A 22,135-nucleotide genomic window follows, 5' to 3' on the forward strand; every position below is an offset into this window, starting at 1 on the left:
TGAAACCCAGTTTGAAAAAGGAAACATCAAAAACTACTACTATTATTATTCAGCAGATCTTTCTCAATTTTCAGCCTTTTGAATGAACTGGTGTATAAGACGAACAATGACAGTACTTTCAACAGATTCATGTGGAAGGTAAACATGACATCTGACATTTGGATGGTCTCAATAGTGAGTTACAGGAATTTGCCAATAGCTTTCTGGAGAACTCTGTGCCAGTCAGTGAGTTGCATAAACTATTTGCATTTTTTTTTTGCCTTGAATTTCGATTTTGAAATATATGAAAATAACTAAGGGTCATGTGAGAATATGAACGTTTGAAAGTGACTAATACAATGATTTCCAGTTTCACCTGCCAGCATTGCACACTGATCATTCTCACCATTAATGAAGCAAAAAGGGTGTTTATATCAGAATGTAGAGCGTGACAGACAAACTATGAAAAGCAGACCATATTTTTTAATCTTTGAAACAGGAATTTTTTGTGTTGTATTTTTGCTTGAATAGACACATTAAGGAGAACCATATGATTTGCAACTCTGGTTTAATTCATCTCAAAATCTGAAGGATCAGGAATGTTCTTTTTCTCTCTTAATAACTTTACTTAGTCTTCAAATTAAATGCAATTCCAACCTTTCTATCAATATGCATTCAAAATCAAAATTCCCCATTAGTGCTGTTTGTAATTAAAAGATGTGTGCCTGTTGACACAAAASCAAATGGCATGAATTAATCTGCAAATCTCCAGAGGAAAAAAATAATATCATGACAGCCACCCATCTGATAGTGATTTTACCAGCTTTCCACCCAAACTTTTTCTTCAGCTTTCTTTTCTAGCTTTCTCCTAATGACATACCATCAGAATCTAGACACCTTGCTCTGAAGAAAAGGCTTTTCATATGTGTACTCAAAGGAATAAAATATAAAGTAGTTTAACAGCATTATATACAAATCACTAATAGAACAGATACTGCAAATTTTCTGAGAAATGCAAGCTCATTTTGAGGTTCACAAAAAAAGGGAATGGAAAACTACTAATGATGTGATAATTTCAGAGGTCTCACTCAAAGTCAGGGTAACACTAAGGAGACTACTACAGTTATTACTCAGCTCTCATAATTTCAGTTGTAGTATCTTTGAAGAATAACTTAGGGTCAATAAAATCAAACTTACCACCATCATATAGTGACTAACACCATAACAACTGATCTCAAAGAAACAGGGATGACTCACAGGCAGTGAGAGTKCCAAGCTCCATGTTTGTCAGTAAGGTTGTATATTTGCACACAGAATTTGCATATCACCTTCTTCAAAATGTGTTCTGTGATTTCTAACACAGGGTTCATACGGACTGAATCCTACRCTAGAGAACTCAACATCTAGAAAATAAAAGCAAGAGAAGTCCTAACGATCTGATCTGAGCAAACATACATATAAATATGCTTTTCTCTTTAATTCTGTCCATTTTTACCTTTTTAAAGGCACTATCTGCAAATGTCTTCATTCTACTTATACCACATCCTGGCTTGTATAAAGAGCCACATCAAGGTAACTGGCAAATACCAAGACACTACATCCCTACAGAGGTAGTGATCAATAAAAGTAGTATACCGGGTCACCTGGGCAGTGTCCTGCACCAAAGTTCTTTTGAATATTTAAAGGATAACAAGATTTACTTCCACCACTCTGCATAAATGGTGATGTTTAATATTTTAGCAGAAAAAAATAAATATTTTGCTTATGAGATTGCAAGAGATGGGGGTATCTGGTTTGTGTGTTCTAACTCTTAGCACCCTCAGATACTTCTGATCTTTTCTATTCCTATTCTAATAGGATCTTTACTATTTCCCCTTCCATCCTAATACTTTACGGTTTTTTTCACTCCCATGAGCCTGTTTTTAATGCACAGTGGTGGGCTCTAGCTTACTTTTATCTACAGCTCTGGAACCTGACACTTCACCCTCCATCAACACACATACATACACACTTTGAGGAAAAGGAGGAAATTCATCCTCAGTACAACTGTGTAAAGAAGCAGAGAGTCACATGATCTCTACCAGCAGAAACAGAATTGTGAAATGGTCTCTTAAAAATAGGCATCTCACATGTGCTGACTACCAAATATTTGTAAATGACTCCAGCAGCAATGTATCCTGGCAGTCAAAGACGATTTCTTTTCTCTCTGTTGCTCAATACAAATTTGTAATACCCCAAAGGATGTCACTTAAGCTTTGTAATAAAATAAAGGTTAGAGGTAGAACAAAGTAGAGTAAAATTTAGAGAAAAGCAGGCTTTGCACTGAATACAAATACAACACTGCAAGGTTCAGTAAGATTTTGTGTGGACTTCATCACTCCTTAAAATGTACTACAAACTAACTGTCACTCCTGACACAAAGAAGTCAAACATGAGTGACATCCATTAARTTGCCAGAAACTTCAGAAAGTCCTGTTTTCAACTGCAAATCCATGGCCCTTCAGAAACCTATACCCAGGTTTAAGCTGGCTGTAGGCACAGACAGTCAGTTTACATACTCTTAAATGAAATTCCAATGAAAACAAAAAATCACCTTAGTCATTCCAGTTCCAAGCAAAGAGATTCAACTCTGATTCTTACTAGGGAAAAGAACCTCTCAGGATTACTGCTTCCCAAACCCTGCATGGTTAAGACTTGGATCAGGAAGGCACAGATGAGAATTTCTTATTACGACAGTACAGGTCCTTGGGAATCAGAGTCATGATCTTTCCCCCACTCGAAGGAGGTGGTGCATAGCAGGGAAGAAGAGACAGGGACAGAGATGGAAGCATTGAGGGAGGGAGGGAGGCAGGCAGGCAGGCAGGAAGGGAAGGGAGTGAGAAAAGGTCTAACAACAAGTAGAGACCCATGCAAATATGGATAATGGCCAGATCAGCAATTCTTTTTTCTCCCTGTGCACCACAGGTGGCCAATTCTCAAAGTGTCTTATTGTTCAAGCAATGGATTTATCAGCATGTTCATGAGCTGCCAAGAGGCCAACCTGCAGTAGAGAGGGGCACACACGGGCACAAACAAGAGATCTGAAGCAGCTGGGAACCAGCATGAAGGTCAACCAGGCATGCTCTGTGCCATCAGCCCTTCACACATGGCTGAAGAAAATATGCAGAGGAAAGGAAGTTAAGAAAGTCATGCCAAAAAGTAAGTTCACCTAAGATCTGGCATTGGAAATAAAATTGGTTTTGAGGAAGACAGATCAAGTGTCTGGGTAGCAGCTGCCATTAGAATCAAGAGTAGCCATGCTCTGACCGCAAGTCATCAATGAAAATCCAGTCATAAGCATCTCAGACTGGGTGATCCCAAACCCTATGAATATCTCTGACTTTAATTTCCCTGACTTCATATCAATTAAGTAGATTTTTTTCATATTCTATAATAAGTACAATACAAAGTTTAGATATGTTAACTTAATGCTTTACTGCTAGGTTCCTCTCATTTGGGCAATAATTTAAGCATCTATGCTCTGTTGAAAAATATGTTCTGTTCAGAGATAACAGGATGGATGTTAAGATAAGAATAAGTCAATTATATTTGACTTTTAAATCTACCCCAAACTACAGCTTAATACAAGGCCTACAAGGAAGAAACCTGCTTTCTGGAACTAGTAGAATCAATGTTAAGGTTTACAGTATTATAGAAGTCAATCATAGAAAACCCTATTTTAGACTCTGTGTTACTGCTGATTTACCCAAAGAAATGGCTTATTCAATCGCTACATCAGGCAAATACTGAAGTGCAGTAGAAGATTTGTAGTGCAGCTATTGGTTCTGAGGACYCATACATTATGTGGGTTTCATTGTAGGTGACTTTGAAATTTTTTGGCTACTGGCAAAGCAGAATAGGCATTCTGAGCAGAGGAAGGGAAAAAAAACAACAAAAAAAMCCACATACCACCGTGCAACTGAAGCAGAAGAGCCAGCTCATGCTCTACTGACTRCATTTCCCCTCTTTTTCTTTAAGGCACAGGGCCACATACATGTCAGCTTTCTAAGTTGCAACTTCATACTAAAAAGTGCTGTGATAGCAGCAGCAAGTTGTTTAAATGTTTATTAAATCACTTCACAACAAATAGTAACACATCAAGTGCTATCCTCCCTTTTTGTGGCTGTCTCATTCTAAGAGGAAAAAATACTAGTCAAATGATTTTTAAAAACTTTGAGATATTGATTTAGTTAATATCTACAATATAAATTGCTGTAGTGTTTCATTGGCAGCTCTTTTAGCTTGTAAAAACATCAGGATGCCATACTTTCATATACGCAAATGCTGGAAGAGAGAACTGTCACTGAGGGACTACCAGTATTTCATAAGTGAAGCAGTGTACACATTCTCTAATCTACTGACCTCAGAGGGGAAAAAATAATAAACTGGAAGTGTATGCCTGTTAAATTCACAGGAGGCTCAGATTTCATAAACTCCAGATTAATGTATTTTATTAATTTAGATGAATTAGGATTTATTTTGTTCTATTTTACAAAATAAAGTAGAAGAAATAGTTAGCAATATTCTCATTTCTTGCTCTTGCAAAAGAGAAGTAGTCACTTCAGAGGCTTTTTTCCTTCATTGTCATTACTTTGCTAAAAGCTTTGACAAGACAATTTTTTCCAAGTTAAACTTCTTCTCTTCTTGCTCTCCCAACTCCCCATCTACCATGAGAAAGAGTTCTCTGCAAACAAGAACATAGGGTAAAAAAACCCACATAGGTACTTTTCATATGTATTAACTAAAACGCTATTTCAATCAAAAATTTACTGGAAAAATGTGTCCAGTGATTTTTTTTTTAATTTTATAACCACTCTTCATATGAAAAATCAGTAATTTGATAAAAATCTCCCCCTCTTTTTTTTTTTTTTTTTTTAAAATACACAGATCACCCCAAATACAGAAGAACTAGTACAAGAAAATATTTTTTGTGCAGTGGCAAGTTTAACAAGTAGCTACTTATCTGGTATATAGCAGAAGCAGGCAAGCTATTTATTTTCTAAATTGGGAGTCAATAAACTCCACTGACTTATGTTTACCACTAACTTTACCACCAAGCAGTGATATCAGATTACCAGAGAACAAAGCATCTTATCAAAAGGGAAGAACATGTTTTGCGGAAGAAAATATGCACACCAGGGGAAAACAGCAGCAAAGAGAAGGTCTAAAAAGATTCCACTTGGCTCATGTCTGCTGCTTTTTTCCTCTTCCCTCTCTCTTTTTTAGCAATGGTACGAAATGTGCAACATTTAGTATGTGCAATAACTAAAAGTTTTAACAAATATAAGATTAAAAAAAAAAAAACAAATCCTTTGAGGGGACAAAAAAAAGAAACAACTGTTTACTGTAGTTTATTTTATCATCCTTTGAATTACTTGCTGCAAACCATTGTTAAAGTGAGAGCAGCAGAGAGCAGTAGATTCATCACTTTATTTATGGGATAGGCAATTGCCCCCATTGGCAGTGGGGTTTTTAAAGCTTTTTTTTTTTTTTTTTTAAAAAAAAGAAACATACTTAGCCAATTTATTTATTTATAAGTATACTTGAATATTGAGTCACTATTGAATACTCCAAACTGCTCACACACTGTCCATAGAAAGAAAGAAGTTTTCAACTAAATTTGAATAACAAATTGAAGAAGCTGTGATAGCGTGAAAAAAATGTGCATAGAGAATTCAATGTGAAATATTCATTCAGCTTTGTTGTGTATTTACTGGCTACTCTACCACTAACAAAGCAAAACAGGAGAAGTTGTGATATTGCAGTTTTGAGAAATACTCAGAAAAGTCAGCATGTTTGCAGGATGGTTGGAGTTGCATGCACAAAKTTTCCACAAAAGTTTCTGCACTTTATTTAGCAGAATACTGATGCACAGATGTTAAATGGATATTCTGGTTTGGGGCCTAGAATTGAAGGCTCCATTCTTCCAACTATTGTAGCTTTACAATGCTCTCCTCCCTCCTCTTCTATCCCTTCCCTACTCCCACTCACAAATCCTGCATACTTGGCTGTTTAGCAGCCTAGCACCACTACCCTCCTATCCTGTAACTTGCTCACTCACTTTCCTCCTGTGAGGGGAATAACTCTTTTGGTCTCGCAGAAATAAGATGCTTGATGGAAACAAAGATAACCTCAATATTTTTTCCAGCAGAGTTCAGATGACAGCGAAACCAAAAGTACATCTACATCTTTTTCTTTGGGCAGGCCCGGGGAGGGGGAGGGGAGTGAAGGAGAGAGAAGAACAGGAAGATTTTAAGAAGCAAGAAGGAAACAAACAAAGCTGGAGATAGGTTACCTTATGCTTAGGGAGCATATAAAACAGTGCATAACTCTTTAAACAGAAGCCACAGACTTTCTGGTCACTTAACTGTGTTTTACAGTAGCAGATCATTAAGGTTCAAAATATAGTTCTGTTTCTCTATGTATGATGAATAACATCTTGTTACAAGTAACCAGTCACTTCTGAAGTGTTTTCTATCAAATGATAGTAGAGATGTGACATGCTACACTTTTCAAAATGGAGTTTGCATGAAAAATAATACAATTTTTAGCTATCAAGCAAGTAGAGCCTAGGGAAATCATCTAACAACAAGTTTGAAGGAACTGTAATAAATTCATCTTAAAGGTAAAAACATAAGTAATTTTTTGCCAGCAGTTCTTATGCCTGTCCAGAAGTTTTTTAATTATGGATATTGACAGCTCATTTCAAAAAAGTTCCTCTGTAACTTTGACAACTGGAGTTTCCATTCTGTTGATAYGAAGCTGACTTTTTCAAGGTAATGTAAGTACTGTGTAATACATTAAGATAGATTTGACTCTTTAATATTTATAAGATTAGCATTTATATTAGACCATAATGAGCTTCAATTAGTATCATTCCAATCTAACCTAAGGTCTATAACCCAGTTTTCTTACATTTCAGACATCATCTTGAAAAGTAAGATGGAAAAGAATTGATTGATTCATGACAACATTTTTTAGGGTCCACTGGGAAGAAGAATTGCTTGAATGACTGATCAGCATTTTTCATCTGTCATTTGAGGTATCTCTTATGAAAAATACCCTGTAAAGCTGCAAATTCACTGATAATAGCAAGTATTTAGATTTTTTTTTTTTTGCTTGTTCAAAATCTAAACATTTCCCTTGCTTGTCAAATAAATCTTTAATTAAATTGATTTCCCTAGTTGCATCCTTTTTAMCAGGTAGATCGTTAAATCAGTTGAAACATCAAGTGCTGCCCAGGTGGCATCTAAATAAATTTATCATATATAACCCCTGCTGACACCCTGAGTTATGCTCTAATCAGCAAATCTGTGACTGATCAAGACGCTCTCTTCCTAAGCTGTTCAGACTCATATAGTCAATGAGCCCCTGTCTTTTGATCTAGCAGAGTCCATTGAAAAGTGTGAGGGAAAGGAAATGCCTCACCCAGGCTGAAGAGCGGCTGCTAGATACATAGTGCCTGTATTTTGCAGAGTCATCATGCCCAATGTCTATTACAAACAGGGAGATGGAAGAGAAAAAATATAAAAGGGCTATTAACTTCACAGAGATGTCATGAGGAAGAACACCCTTTGACTTCAGTGAAGGTAAGGATAAACTTGTGAGGATAATTAGTACATAAAAATGGACTTGAATACTTATAAACTACAAACTCTTTCATTAGGAGTTCTAAGTTTTCACAAGAGTAATTTTTGTCATATGAGTTTCAGTCAAAACTAGGCTAAATTTTTGGAAGTGTTTCAGCAGAATAGAATTCAAAAGGAGACATAGTATAGGAATTGTCATCAGAATAAAAATGCAAGAGATGTTGATACATTTGACCAGTGATGATGCAGTATAATGAGAATAAAGACAAAATTGTGAGAAGACAAGTGTTTTGCATGCAAAATCCCATGTCTCCATCATTTGTTCCCTGCAGCAGCTATATGCAGTAAGCAAGTCCAAAGAAAGTTTCAATTCCTTGTGCTAAGTAATTATATCAGAAAAGATTACTTCTGTATCAAAAGAAAATATATTGTCCGTAATGTTTTACTTCATAAATCATAAATAATTTACCTAACTCATGTTTATAACATAAATTAGGGTGTATATGCACTCCCATTTACATACATCGCTTTAAACAAAGCTTCTCATCTGCTTTTAAGCACTCTCCCTTTACCCAATGCWGTTCACTGAGTGTACACTAATGTATTAACAGATTTATGTTTTTGTACATGTTCCTCATTTTGTATTTTCCTATATATAAGAGTTTGTAAACATAGATAAAAAATCTGCTTGGAAGTCATCATAGCAGAAGCTCTCTGTCCATAAAAATGCTACAATAGATGCCAATAATCAGCATTCAATTAAAATTAAGCTCAAAACAGCATTCAGGATTTACCCTTACTCTCAAATATTTTATGCTCTTGAATCTTACTATGCTTTGTATGTATTCTTTAGCACACAATTCATGCTAGAAAGAATGTAGCACTGAAATGCTTAGCATGAGCACACCACTATCTGTGCATTTCATGRCACTCGTGCTCTTCAGTGCTGGTCCTCCCTTGTCCTTGCACCTGAAATTACCTGACAAACACTATTCCAAAGCTTAATTCCAGGCAATAGATCCTCCTTCCCTAATAGTTATTCTACTTTTCAATCTATTTTACAAGATATGATTTGTAATCTTCTTTATTTCCAGTGAAAAGAAGAAAATTTGTCTCCTTTGCCATATGGGTTCTAATAAATCATTTCCCTCCTCTAGTCATGAATCATTCATTTTCAAATCAGTCCATGTTACCAAATCCCCCAAAACATACATTTTTTAAGTCAAGCAGTGTTGAATATGATCTACCTTTTTTCATGTTTCTGTTCTCTCAGTATCTGCAGATGGCTTTAAATGCAACTATTTGGAAAACAAATAATGTTTTGTTCTCTTGTTTTACGAAGTAATCTCTGACCTCTACCGTCTTGCAGCACTTCCCATTTCAAATAGGCTCTCGCAGCTTTCCAGTTCAGCGGGCAAGGCATCTCTTCTGCTATTTAAAATTTGCACTTTACTATATGCCCGCAATTTCTAAAATCACTCTGAGGCAGCATCCCATGTGGCAAAGGAGGATTCCAAGATAAAATTCAGCAGAAGGAGCAGTACGCTTCATTATTTTTGTATGTTAATACATACAAACGGACAATGATCAGTAACAGGCATAGCTCAAATTTACGGCGACACTTAATGTAGCCATTCATCATACAGAGATATCAGTAAAAAAACTGAAACAGAGATGCCTTTTTAGATAAGTTACATAATTCATGAATATGAATACTGTAAACTTTTTCTACTACAGCCTCATGCATATGCTTATCCACTGAAATCTTTCCTCATATGACCTGGGTGTTTTCAGGAAACTGAGTTCCTCGAATATATCAAAATGTGCTACACATTCTCTTGCACTCATGCAACTAAAAATCAACAAAGCAATGATAAAACTGTTGTTGGTAACAGTAAAAAGTCAACCAAAGGGGGCAGAGAATGGGAAGGGAAAGGAAATGATCAAGACTGGAAATTACATATCTGAAGCAGCAGAAAAGAGATGAAGCCTTAAATATCCTAGGGAATTCTGATTCAGCATACTTGAATTCAAGGTAAGATGGTAATCAGATGTTTGAATCATTGAAAAGATAAATTTACAGTTGCTAAAATCCATGAGATACCAATTAACCACTAAGTGAGGCTGTCCCTTCCATGATACACTTCCAAGCTCATCCTAAATTGGCAGAAGTACCTTTAGCTGGTCAGGTGCTACAATGAGAAACAAGAACTAGGAAAAAGTCTAACGGTCCAATTAGAAAGCAGCTCGCAGCCACACAYTATCAGCATACAATGTTACAGGCACCACCACAGAAAATGTTTTAAGAGTTGGGATGCTACCACTGTACTATTTTCTTTATATCTACATTTTCTATATGAGTAAAAAAAAATCATTTGTTTGTTATAATTCTTTGTGTCATCCCAGTTGATTACTAGAGCCGGTTTGAGGCAATTAAAATGATTTTATGCACTTAATATTCACATTGACTATACAGTGCTAGTGGAAGAAAAGAGAGTGCTAGCAAAAAACTCATGAAATAAGGTAGGCATACAGACACAGAAGCCAAACTGAAAACAAATATATAGAGGAAAGCATTTCTGGATCAGATCAAGGTTCATCTAGCTCAGCATCTTGTTTCTAACATCAAAAGGAGATGCCAAGGAAAGCTTAAAACCAGAGAATATATAATACTTCCCCTAACATTCTCTGAGCCTTCAGCCTTTTTCAGCTCATGGACACCTCGAGCTATATGACTTATTTAGTTGGTAATCCCCCAGTGGATCGCTATTCCTTGAACCTCTACAGTTTTCCTTGGCCTCCATGCTGTTTCAGCATTCATATGGTGATTTGGCACCGAGTTTCATAGCTCAGCTCTCATTGTCAGAACTATTTTCTTCTGCTGGTTTTGAACATAACKTACTAGCTTCTTTATCCTCTCCAGAGGATTTGATAGAAGTTGCACAATATTACTTCCTTCTAGCAAAGTTTATAATTTCTCTATCCATTCCTTAAAAGTATGCTGATCACCATGCGTCTAGGGTCTCTTTTAGAGCTCCTCCTGGCTTCCTAGGGAGACATGAGTAGCCAAGACTGCTTTAATCCTTCTGCATTCAGCAATAATCCTCCTCATCCTCTAAGGCAGACCTCAAAGTTAACTGTGCATTTCTGACCACCAGATTCRATTGCAGCTAAGGGCTCTACAAGGGTTGCTCTCATAGAGCTTTGATATGACTCTGCGCAGAATATACCTCAGTGATGTGGCAAACTTGGTACCAGAGGTCTACACAGACACCACCAAGTTTCTCTCTGGCTACAATCCTAAAAAGAAAGGAGGGGCAGAGGGAGACAAATTAGTAATAGTAATTTTGTGCGACTGCTGTTTCAATTAGAGTTTTTCAGTCTTGCAATGTTATTTCTAGGATTTCCAAAAGATTATGTTTTTTGCTTAAAAATGTGAACAACTTAAATGCTCACTTGCTACTTAAATATAGCAAAGCAACTTTTTGCTTGAAGCAGGCTCCATTCCACTAGAAGACTGTCTTGTTAAGCAAAATAGATTTTATAAAACTAAGTCCATTTTCCCATTTGTAGCAAAATGCATATGGCTAAGACCCTATCTATGTGGGTCCACATAATCCACTTAATAAAAGATCTCTAAGATCTGCTTTGAAAACTACAACATGGTAACTTACATGACTTGTGCATTTCTTGGGATCATAATGTCAGCTTAGAGGTACAGAAAACAGCAGTGATTTCAAAGATTTTGCTTAAAAATACATATATATGCCAGAAGTACAAGCTCTTATTCCTATTTTAAATAAACCAGTCTTCAGTGTTTCCTAAAGTCCTGCTTGGCTATTTTGTCCAGAGGAGCATTTCCCAGAGGCTTTTATCATACCTAGAAGATAGGCTTATTCATGGAATATTATTTATGATTTGTCTTCAAGGTATATTCTATTTCTTGTACATTTTCTGGAGAAAAACAGAGTTCAGGTCAGAACAGATTTAGCTCCAAAACTCCCAACTTTCCCCATGCCACACAATAAGCAAGTCAACCACATCTTTTGCTGTAAATATTTCAAAATATTCACTGATGATCTCATCTATAAAGTAGGTCAGTGAACCCTAGCTACTAGTGATGCTGATCTTACAAAATACTTTTTCACCATATCCTATAGAAATCACTAGATCTTTGTATCTCAGGCATTTGCCTGCATTGACTAGACTGCAAAACCAAGTCCTGAAGAAATCTGATATGGCTTCAACAAGCGAAGAGACAGCTATTGCTCATATTTTGTAACAGGCCCAGGACTTTTCCACACCTGCTACTGTGCCTTTTATCAATGTGTGCCAGTAGATACAATGCTGAAAGTTGACATTAATACTCAATGCATTCCATGGAGGGTCCAAAGCCCTGAAATTCCGTTTTCTATTGCTTCAAAGTCACTGTTATTCAGTTCACTCACAGGAAAATCATTTATTTACTGCACTTTAAGACCCCAACCAACACCAGCAAGAGCTACCTATTTATTAAGACACTCATTCTGACTTCCCTCTCCCTCCCCAAGAAGACTTAACTGAATTTGATTCTAGATGGAAATGTCTCTATTGACCTGTTCCAGAATTAGAGTAACAGTGATAGTCTACAAAATTAATGCTGTATTGCAGCAGATGGGAAGGAAAAAAATGCATGGACACTGGTGAGGATCAGCTGTAGTTCCAAACTGCTAGCACGTACAGGAAGACTACCTAACAGATCACTCATACCCTTATGATTTGAAGGAAGAATAAGAGTCACTCCCTGAACCATGTGTTACAGTCCAAACTGTTCAATGTAATTCAACTGGAAAACGAAATAGGAATTTGCCCACCATTTTAGTAGTAAGAAAAATACCCTTTCTTTACCAATGAAAGTACAACCAGGAATGTGTCCATCAAAATAGTTTGTTGGGAGCTGATGACAATCTAATCACTATCTTGTTCAGATTGACAGATTAAGAACAACAGGCAGTTTAATCAACTCTAATCTTTTCCAGCCCAGAAGCTGTAGTTTAGCCAGCATTATAACTGAGGATATTTGTGTTGTGCAATGATTGCAGGTAAGATATTCAGTTACCAGTTTGGAAGCTGCATGTAAAACTGAGTAAACACCTCCTAATATTTAGTTTACTGTAGGGTTCCACCTCATTAGATTTGAAAGAAGTCTCTATAGCAGCAGAAATTCTTTTCAATTTATGTACTTTTCAAAATAAAATAAATACAGGGAACTATTTTCAGTTTTCACTATTGAAAGACTAGCTCCTCAAGCTCTGTAGCTTGTATGCAACTGGCTGCATCATATAATGGCTTTTGTTCCTTGATGAGTAAGCAGAGATTTCAGGAGCATATGATCATAAATGATGAATTTGAAGTGTTTAATAACCCAAACACTCATGCTGATAAAAATCAACCAAAACTGATCCTATGGCAAAACTCTTTTTAAAAAATAAAACAAACAAAAAACCCCAATCCCATATGTGTACATGAACCCTGGTTTACARTAAGTCAAAAGAAAACACGGGCAAGAGGATTACTGAAGCTGGAGATTGAAAACTCTTTCAGGCTCGTGTGCTTTATCAGCTTATCCAGACAGGAATGTTCATTGCTGTAATATTTAKTTCAGTTTATTTTCTTGATTATCAAGACTCAATCAAATTTGGCAACTCATTTTTACTTCTGATTTTACCATTCCAAACCTGCTTTCACTACAAGGGRTGTTATATAAGGACAGTGAAATCAGTTTGCCAAGGTAAAACTGGTATATAGAGGGAAAGTTAACAAAGACTGACAGAAGAGCAGCAAAGAATGAAGCATTTATTGCGAGAAACCATAAGACTTATTTTGCCAATTGTCAGCTAAGCATCAAGCATTTTCATATTAGAAACAGCAGCCTCCATTGAGAAACCTCAACAGCTGAAATCCTGCTATTCACAAGAAAATAATAAGAAAAAAAATCCTTAGTAGACAATATTACTTTCTATTATCTACTAAACCCTATGCATGAGCTCTTCTCTTGAATATCCCCACTTTGTTTCACATTGATGTATTTAATGGCCTCATTTATATATTGGTTCACATTTTCATTATATTTTGCCATTTAGCATTCTCCATGATTGTGTTTCATTGAACAGATGCACTACAGTTTCACTGCAAATTCTATGATCCATAATTAGACGTCAATATGTTTTCATGCAATGCTATTGTGAATTAAATGCATTTTTAGTTACATGGACATTAATTAAAATCATATGCTGAATTGTTACATCTTTCAAGCCAGTTGGAGAAAATATTTCTCATTTACTTGGGTGCTATAGAGCATTCCTTCATTAGTTACTGTACTGTAAGAATCTACCCCATTCCACCAAAAATGACKCAGTATTAATGTTTATAACAAGATCAATCCTGCCCCAAGATGAGTGGTTCCAAGTAGTAAAGAACGCCCTCAATCATCTGCACTTAAACATAAGATGAGAAGATGAATTCCTCATCTCTAGGAATTCAGACCCACCTTTCTAGGTCTTACCTCCTTTCTGGCTCTTTTATTCCATGTGTCACTGGTAATGCAGAGGCATACTGGACAATAAATGTGTCACAGGGGTTAAAAAAAGTGACCTTAGAGCAAGACTCAAGCCTACAGTCCCAAGCTAAAAGTCCATATACATTTAGAAACACAGTTGCTATTAACAGATAAAAGGAACGGAGGGATCAAGAGTAGTASAAAGATCTTGCATAATCACTGACATGTTTTATATACTAAATGATATAATTTTTTGCCTGTAGGGGAATCAGTTTTGATGGGCAGGAGCTAAGAATTTTCTTTTTWAAAAAAAAATCTACACCAGTAARTTTTGGAGGAGGTTTCAGGCAGGTCCCAACAGAATGAATGGCATAAGGCTGGCATAAGATGTGTGAAATAACTGTAAACAGCTAGTGGGATGTGAGCTAGTGAGGAAAAGAGCAAAGAACAGCTTAAAATAATAAGGCGAGCCAGTGAGAACCAATATTCTTCCTCATTCTTGTAGGTGGCACGTCCTTCCAAAAACACCCTTCTGGTTAGTAAAGTATTTATTTCTACTTCTTAATCATTAAGGGCAAGTTTTTCCTCCACTTTGCAGCTGTAGAAGTTCCCAAGACATAAATGATACAATTCTGCTCCAGCAGGAAAGAAACAAGAAGAAAGAAGGAAATTAGGGTTCAGTGTCTCTTTGCACTTTGTGGAGTCATTCTCTGTGGAACATATTGCTGCAGATTGCAGTGGGGTAGAGATATGCAGAAGATGTGCCCACTAAACAAATGACTAAATAGATCCTTTATTTAAACCCTTTGTATACAGCAAGCAAGGTAGAACTGTTTAAAGAGAAAAATCTGTGCAGTCCCCCCCACACCTTTTTTAAACTCTCCTGCTGTGACACATCTCCTTGTGCCCAGTTCATTTCTCCAGCGCATTTAGTTGCAGGTGTGACTTTGCTCTAGGAAGCAACACTGATCTAAGAGCCAAATTCTACAATTACATACAATTAAAGCCTGAAGAATCTTAGTAACTTTCTTAGAAAGGGCTAAGAATCTGGTTTGGAAAATGTAATCAAACATTTTGGTGGGAAAAAGAAAGTGAGATTAATCCAACCAATTAAATGAGCTCCTTTTAACTATGGAAACAGATCTGTCCTAGAACACTTTCGAAGCCTGTGAGRGTTTTGCCACAGTAGGAAATCATTGCCAGCTTGGGTACAAAAGCAGTTCTTCTGCAGTATTTCTTACATCCTGTCATCTCTCACTYGCCTCCAGATGCAGCAGTACAAAAGTTTACAGCTAGGGCTTTACAGGGACATCCCTGTAAATCTTGCACATTTTGTGGAAAATACCAATTGATAAAATTTGAATATCTGAATTATGGATTTCTGCAAAATGAGAAATTCAGAGGGGAAAATGGAGCAGCTTTTCCACGTCCTGTTTTATTACTCCAGTGAAAAGTTCAAATTATTAGCTTTCAGAAGCTACAAAAACACTGCTATGAAAGCAAAAACACTTATAAATTTATGCCTTTTTCAGGTTTTCAGTTTGTGAAAGTTAAGAGTTTAACTTCTGTTCCTGACTTAGCTCTATTTCAGTGAGAGCACATGTGGTTCCAATGAGTGCTGTTAGGTCCATGAAGAATTTTCTGAGTATCAAACCTACTTATGGCAAAACAGACTTCACAAAATTAAAAAGAACATACCAAGTTCCTAGGAGATTGAAAGGCAAACGTTCTGAACTGTAAATCAGTTTTTTAAAAATCTGTAAGAAATTGAGCTCAAATTTAGAGAAGGGCTCAATTTGCATGCGAGATTTACTGTAAATTTTAAACACAAATGTCATTGAAATGTTCACAGAATTAAGCTATACAAAAGACAACTTGTGACTAAAGACTCTACTATTTGCAAGTATCACACAGCCAAATAGAACAGTTATGAGCACGAGTTTAAGGAAGTCTATAGATCAAGGCTAGGATTCTCTGAACACATCAAAAGTCTCATAGCAGCTCCCAAGGTTCTGCTGATTAACCCAGTAGGATATTAATTAAGGAAACATCTGCCATCCATACTCAGCATTCTCTTTCACCAATTAGGAAAGATCTGGGTAATTCAGACTTCTGAGGCACATCATTTTTTTTTTTTTTTAACACAGAATTAAGTCTATACAGCACTGATTGAAATGAACCAGTTTACTACTAAAACACACTGTAATACCTACTGGAAGTAGAAAACTGAAGCAGACACATTATCATTCTAAAAATAGTTCAAGCTATCTGACCCAGTTTTGTGAAGCTGCTGGATCCTAAGGCAGACATCTTGCTTTACCACATACTGGAAGAACAGGGAGTTACATGGTCCCTTCCCAGAGAGAAAGCTCTAGAGTAAAGCAAAACTGCACAGATGATCAGGGAAACTTCTCAAAAATGACCCATTAAGGAAAGTAAGTTTGGGGGGTTTTTTTTGTTTGTTTGTTTGTTTTTTGTTTTTTTTAAGTTATATACAAATACACAAAGAAGTCAGAGCTAGAAAAAATGCTAATCATTTTCCTTGGCCTGTATCTGCTGTCTCATCAGCCTGTTGTACTTTAAAACATTGATGGTGGCATCTGCATGACAATAGTCAAAGGTACAGCATTGCTTCTATGTTGGCTGCTTTCAACAGGCTTATATGTTTCACTTAAACACATAAYAGAGCATAGCAGCTTATCAGATCTTTCTAATACACCTCATCAGTTAAGAGCCTGATCCAGTTGCCCCCCATGCATCTTGACTATTAATAAAACCAGAWAAACGCCTAAGTCAATCATGCTCACTCAAAGCTATCAGACTCATCGCTATCCCAAAGCTATCCCTAGTCCATCACTTTGATCATACCTCTTTCCCTGTAGTCCACCTACTAGGTCCTCCTTCTTTAACCTGCTGTGATCATTAGCTTGCACTCACACCACCTTTGTGGTGAATACTACTGAGGCGCTGACTACTCCAATCAATCTACAACAAAAGCTTCCTTCATGCTTTCATTCTTGTTGCCCAAGAGAACATGGGGCTCCCTGTAAACATTAACAAATAATTCATTATGCTATTTCAAAACTAACCTGAAAAATTCTCCTCTGCCATGATGCTTTAAAAAAAATTGTCCATGGTTAAGCAGCTGGTGTGCCGAGACCACTGCCTACTGTGCCAGTCAATTTCCTCTTATTTTTAACATTCCCCATGCAGGACCAGCCATCTGTCTCTTGTTTTATCCTTTGAGTACAGTCTTTTGGGGATGGGTTTATTTCCGTATATTTAGCACCAGCCAGACTGGGGTCAATAAACCCAGAAAGCCCCATTCGGTAGTACATAAATACATAATATTGCCCTTCATACGGCAATTGCAGGGATCGGATATATTTTCCTTTTGCCACCAGGATGGCAATAATTCAACATTTTTTCACTTAGTTTTGAATTTTTAATTAGAAATCAAAAACTCAGGAAAAAAAAACCTATTTACCGTTTGTTTCACAGGTATGTCATGCAATAATACTATTTAAGAAAGTAATTGACTGTTGAATATCTTATCTTTGTAGCGAACCTTTCCCCCTGCCAGAATTCTGAATCCCAAAGCAATGTATGATGTACTAGGTTTTGCTGCTTAATTCTTAATTACCACTGAGACAGAATGTGTATGGAACTGATTAGCTTTGTAACAAAAGAATCTAAAGTGCACAAGAACTGTAAAAAAAATTGACTAGGAACTGGGAGCCTTGCAAGATCTACTTCTGGTTTTCCTAAGTTTTTAGGAAAGCCATTATCTAAAAGGGCTTAAGCTTAATAGTTGTTGTACTATAAGACCTACTTGAAAATCAGTGCAAGATCTACAAACAAGGGTTTTAATAGATGCTACTCTCTGGGTTGATACCATCCAACTCATTGCTAAATAACAGGCTCATCAAATAGATGCCTTGTTTTCCCAAATTTTCAGGCTTCACTGACACCAAGATGACAAAAAATTTGTTCCTACAAATGTCTTTTAATGCTTGTTTTAAAGAGCCCTTGTCATACTACAAGACAGACATGGACCACAGAGATGATTAAGGGACTGAAACATCTCCATACGAGGAGAGGCTGAGAGACCTGGAGAAAACCTAGAAAAGAGCAGGCTTGCGGTGATCTTACCAGTATTTATTAATATCTGATGAGAGGGAATAAAGAAGACTGAGACTGTTCTCAGTAGTGCTCAACAACAGGAACAGAGGGAATGGACACAAATTGTCCATTACGCCTGGTTCCCTTCTGCCTAAGGAAATTTGAATGCATTTCTCAATACATTCAAGTAGTTCCTTAACTACCAAGGAACACGCAAACCTATGACGCAGCTATGCCAATTGCTTCTCCTGAATCTGTTCCACTGTTTCATATATAAATAAATAGTCATACCTCCAATTATTCCTTTGGGCAGTAGGCTTGTGTATTCTGTACCAATCCCTAGGCTTTCTTGTCATGTGCCCAGAACTCAGGTCATCTTCATAGATAAAGTATGGAAACACCTACTTTATAAATCCCAGAGGAGCTTAAACATGTCAGTGAGTATTTCTCAGAATTGTAGGGTCCTACTCAGGTCCAACTGTGCCTAGAAGATGAGAGGTGCTTAAGAAATTTTACTCTTGGAAAAAGACGTAGGAAAACATTGGAGTTACAGGAGTTACATGGAGGGTTTAATCATCAAAATTTTGACCTGTGGTGTAGAAGTGATTAATCATGCAATCACATCTTCTTCTGTATCTAGTTATGTTTATAATATACTCATTTTTTTTGAAATGGTCTTCTAGGAACAGCAGTAGTAGTGGTGTCTGATATATAAAAACAAAAAAAAAGATAATTAAAAAAGTAAAACAAGGAAGGGAACAAAGAGATGGGGAAAAATAGAACAATGGCTAATGTGTCATTTTATCTCACTGTCTCTCTTGGTTTATGAAATTCAAAAAAGGAGTGAGGGGGAGATGAAAAAGGATGTGAAGAAAAACAACCGATCATTTGGACACTTGCTAGTATTTCAGGTCACATTAAAAAAAGATGCCTTCTTTCAAGAAGGGCCTGAGGATTGTTTTTCCTATATATCTTGTTTGAATTTGATATTCTTGAAAAAGAAAAACTAATAAAACTAACCAGATCCACACTTATACAAAGATCAGGTATCCTATCATACATCCATGCAGCAAAGCTCAAAATACACGGGCACAATCCTGCAGGCATTTGCTGAAGTCTTATTTCTGTAAAGACAATCTTAGAATACCAGTACACGGTACTTCACAAACACAACATATCTATTATTCCACATCTGGTGTGAGCTTCTAAGGTAGAAGCTCAAATGTGCCAAGTGGTGCTTTCTGTTGCAGCAAATGTCTGCTAGGGATTTATAGGGGAAAATTTTGTTTGGCAAGGGTGATAAACATGAACTAATAACACTTCTTAAACATTCATGTTTCTACGGGTAGATAGGGACCAACAAACCTATCTGGCGATATAAACCAAAACATGAGCCCAGAGGTGAAATCCACAGTGTCAATAAATGATTTTTTCCTATCCTCAATCCACAGGTTGTAAAATAAAGGAATTAAAGCTATTATTCAATTTGGCTTGTTCCTAGCATGACTGCATGAAAGCAATTGCAGCTGCATCATCCTGGTGCAAACTTGGTGAATTTGCCCCAACATTAAAGACAAATCACTCCAGTTACTAACTGAAAAGATAAGCAGTCACTGGGATAAATTGATTATTCTACCATATTTACACACTCCTCCCAAATGTTACAATTTTGTTTGATTTTTTGCTCCCCCTACCAAGTGCCAGAAAGAGCTGGCTGTCAGCAACTCACAGGTTCCTTTTACAAAGCTGTAGGATTTCCAGGACTGCACATCAAACCAGAGTTTGTGATCATTTACACCCACACATACAGGCAGATGGAAATCGGAACAATGAAACAAAGCTCATATATATCTTTTCTTTTGAAGTCCGCAGAGTAGTATTCTATATAGAGCATCTATCAGTAGAAGATGCTTTAAATGGAGTTCTCGCTAAAGATTACCAAGTTATTCCAGTTCATAAAAGAAAACAGCCCCATACAACTGGTTCCTGGCAGTATTAAGCACAGGAGGCGTTCTACCCATTTTCTGAAGACTGAAGTGCTTTCTTGCATTCACCAGTGACTCTAAGTTTTATTTTTCAGAGAAGAGGTTGAGGCAATGGAAACACCATCCTATTTTCCTCTCACACAAACACATCAGCATAGTCCTTCTGTCGTTGGCTGACCTTCCTCTGATCCGCACTAGTAGGAATCAAAGAAGTAAGTCTACCTTACTTACATTCATCAAATTTGAATGTCTAGGGAGGGGAGCAACAGAGGTAAAGCATTCACTTCAGAAAGCTCCTGACTTTTTTTTCCCCTTCTCTTCAGTCAGTTCGTAATCCATGAATATTCAGAATGACTACACAGTGACACTTTTCCTCTATGTGATGAATATTGCTGAAGAATAAAATTATATCAGAAGGTCACACACATAAGTCTCCAAAACCATCTATAAATTGGTTTCTTAGCCAGCCAAATGTAGCCATTCAGTATATAACTAGCATAAGAGACCCACTCTTGCCCTTGGCACTTACATAGGGCATTTCTAGGTTTCTTGAATAGTTAACAGCTATTTGCATTTATTCTATGGCAGCCTTCCCAGGCATCTTGCAATACTCCCAGCATGAGTACTTTACAGTATCACTACTTTCTCCAGTAAGAATGGTACCTCAAACCATTTCATCTCAAACACCTCTATCTATATTACTCCCATAACAAAACAAACAAAAAACTGCCTCAGATATATACCTTACAATATATAAGCTACATGAACTAGAACTCAGTGCACCAATTTTGTTTCTGAATATAAATAATCTAGAAGAACATTAATACTCCTTGTATATCAAGAAAAAAAAAATAAAATGCACAAAGTAAATTAACAAATTATCCAAAATACTTAATGTTTTAACTCATTTGTTAGAATCTTCCATTGGCAGAGAGAGGGAAATGGAAGATTCATGTATTAATGAAGTATGATAGTGAGTCTTACATTACTAAAATCAGATTAAGATTAGTTGAGTAAATTCTATTAAAGACTATTAGGATTAAAGTGAGTAAAACATGCAATTCTGACCCAAAATGATATGCAGCTCTCTGATTTGGGCTATAAAGCACCAACTATTAAATTTCATGGGATTTGTCAAAAGATATCAACCTAATCTCTTATATTTCCCGTCTATCTTATTTAAGTTATAAAATCAGGAAAACAGAGTCATTAAGCCACATATGATGCTAGTGTGTATATCCAGTATAAGACTAGCCTCTTAGCAAAGACTGTACATACCCATGCACCATCAGTTTCAGATGACTACCATTCAACTGACAGATCTCAGGATCAGCATTATCTATGTTGACATGTAAAACGAAGTCAAGTCAGGAAGATCCCAGATCCTGAAAGGCCCAACACATTGCAAGCATACTACAGAGCCTTTAAGAATTATTCAGTCACACAGGCTGTAAGTAGATGCTTTTTACCTGCATTAAGTGGTAAGTTGAAATCTCATGTTTAGAAAGAAACAACTATGTCTAACTACTCAACATGTACTTCAGCTGTCGAAGTTTTAAGTCATACCTTTGCAAGTTACTTGGGTCATGTTACCTATCTCATTGTACMGAAAAATAAGAAGTTAAACTACAGCCCACACTGAACTATAAGGAAGTTCAAGTGCTGGTAAAAAAACATCAATAGACTTGGTGGTCCCAAAAATCTCACTTTTTTCAAAAGATGATGGCCTAATGATATAGTCCATATTCAAGTAAAATCTCTCATATCTTTCYGGTAGAATTCCTTCACTCCTTCTCCCTCCTCCATGTGCAATTCCACACACCCACACAGAAATGGAGAAATTTGTCCATGCAAGAAACTCTGCCAGGAAGAATCTGTCACTG

Source organism: Rhea americana, unplaced genomic scaffold (assembly GCF_003343005.1).
Source record: "Rhea americana isolate MKP2758 unplaced genomic scaffold, rheAme1 scaffold_216, whole genome shotgun sequence".
Lineage (NCBI taxonomy): Eukaryota > Metazoa > Chordata > Aves > Rheiformes > Rheidae > Rhea > Rhea americana.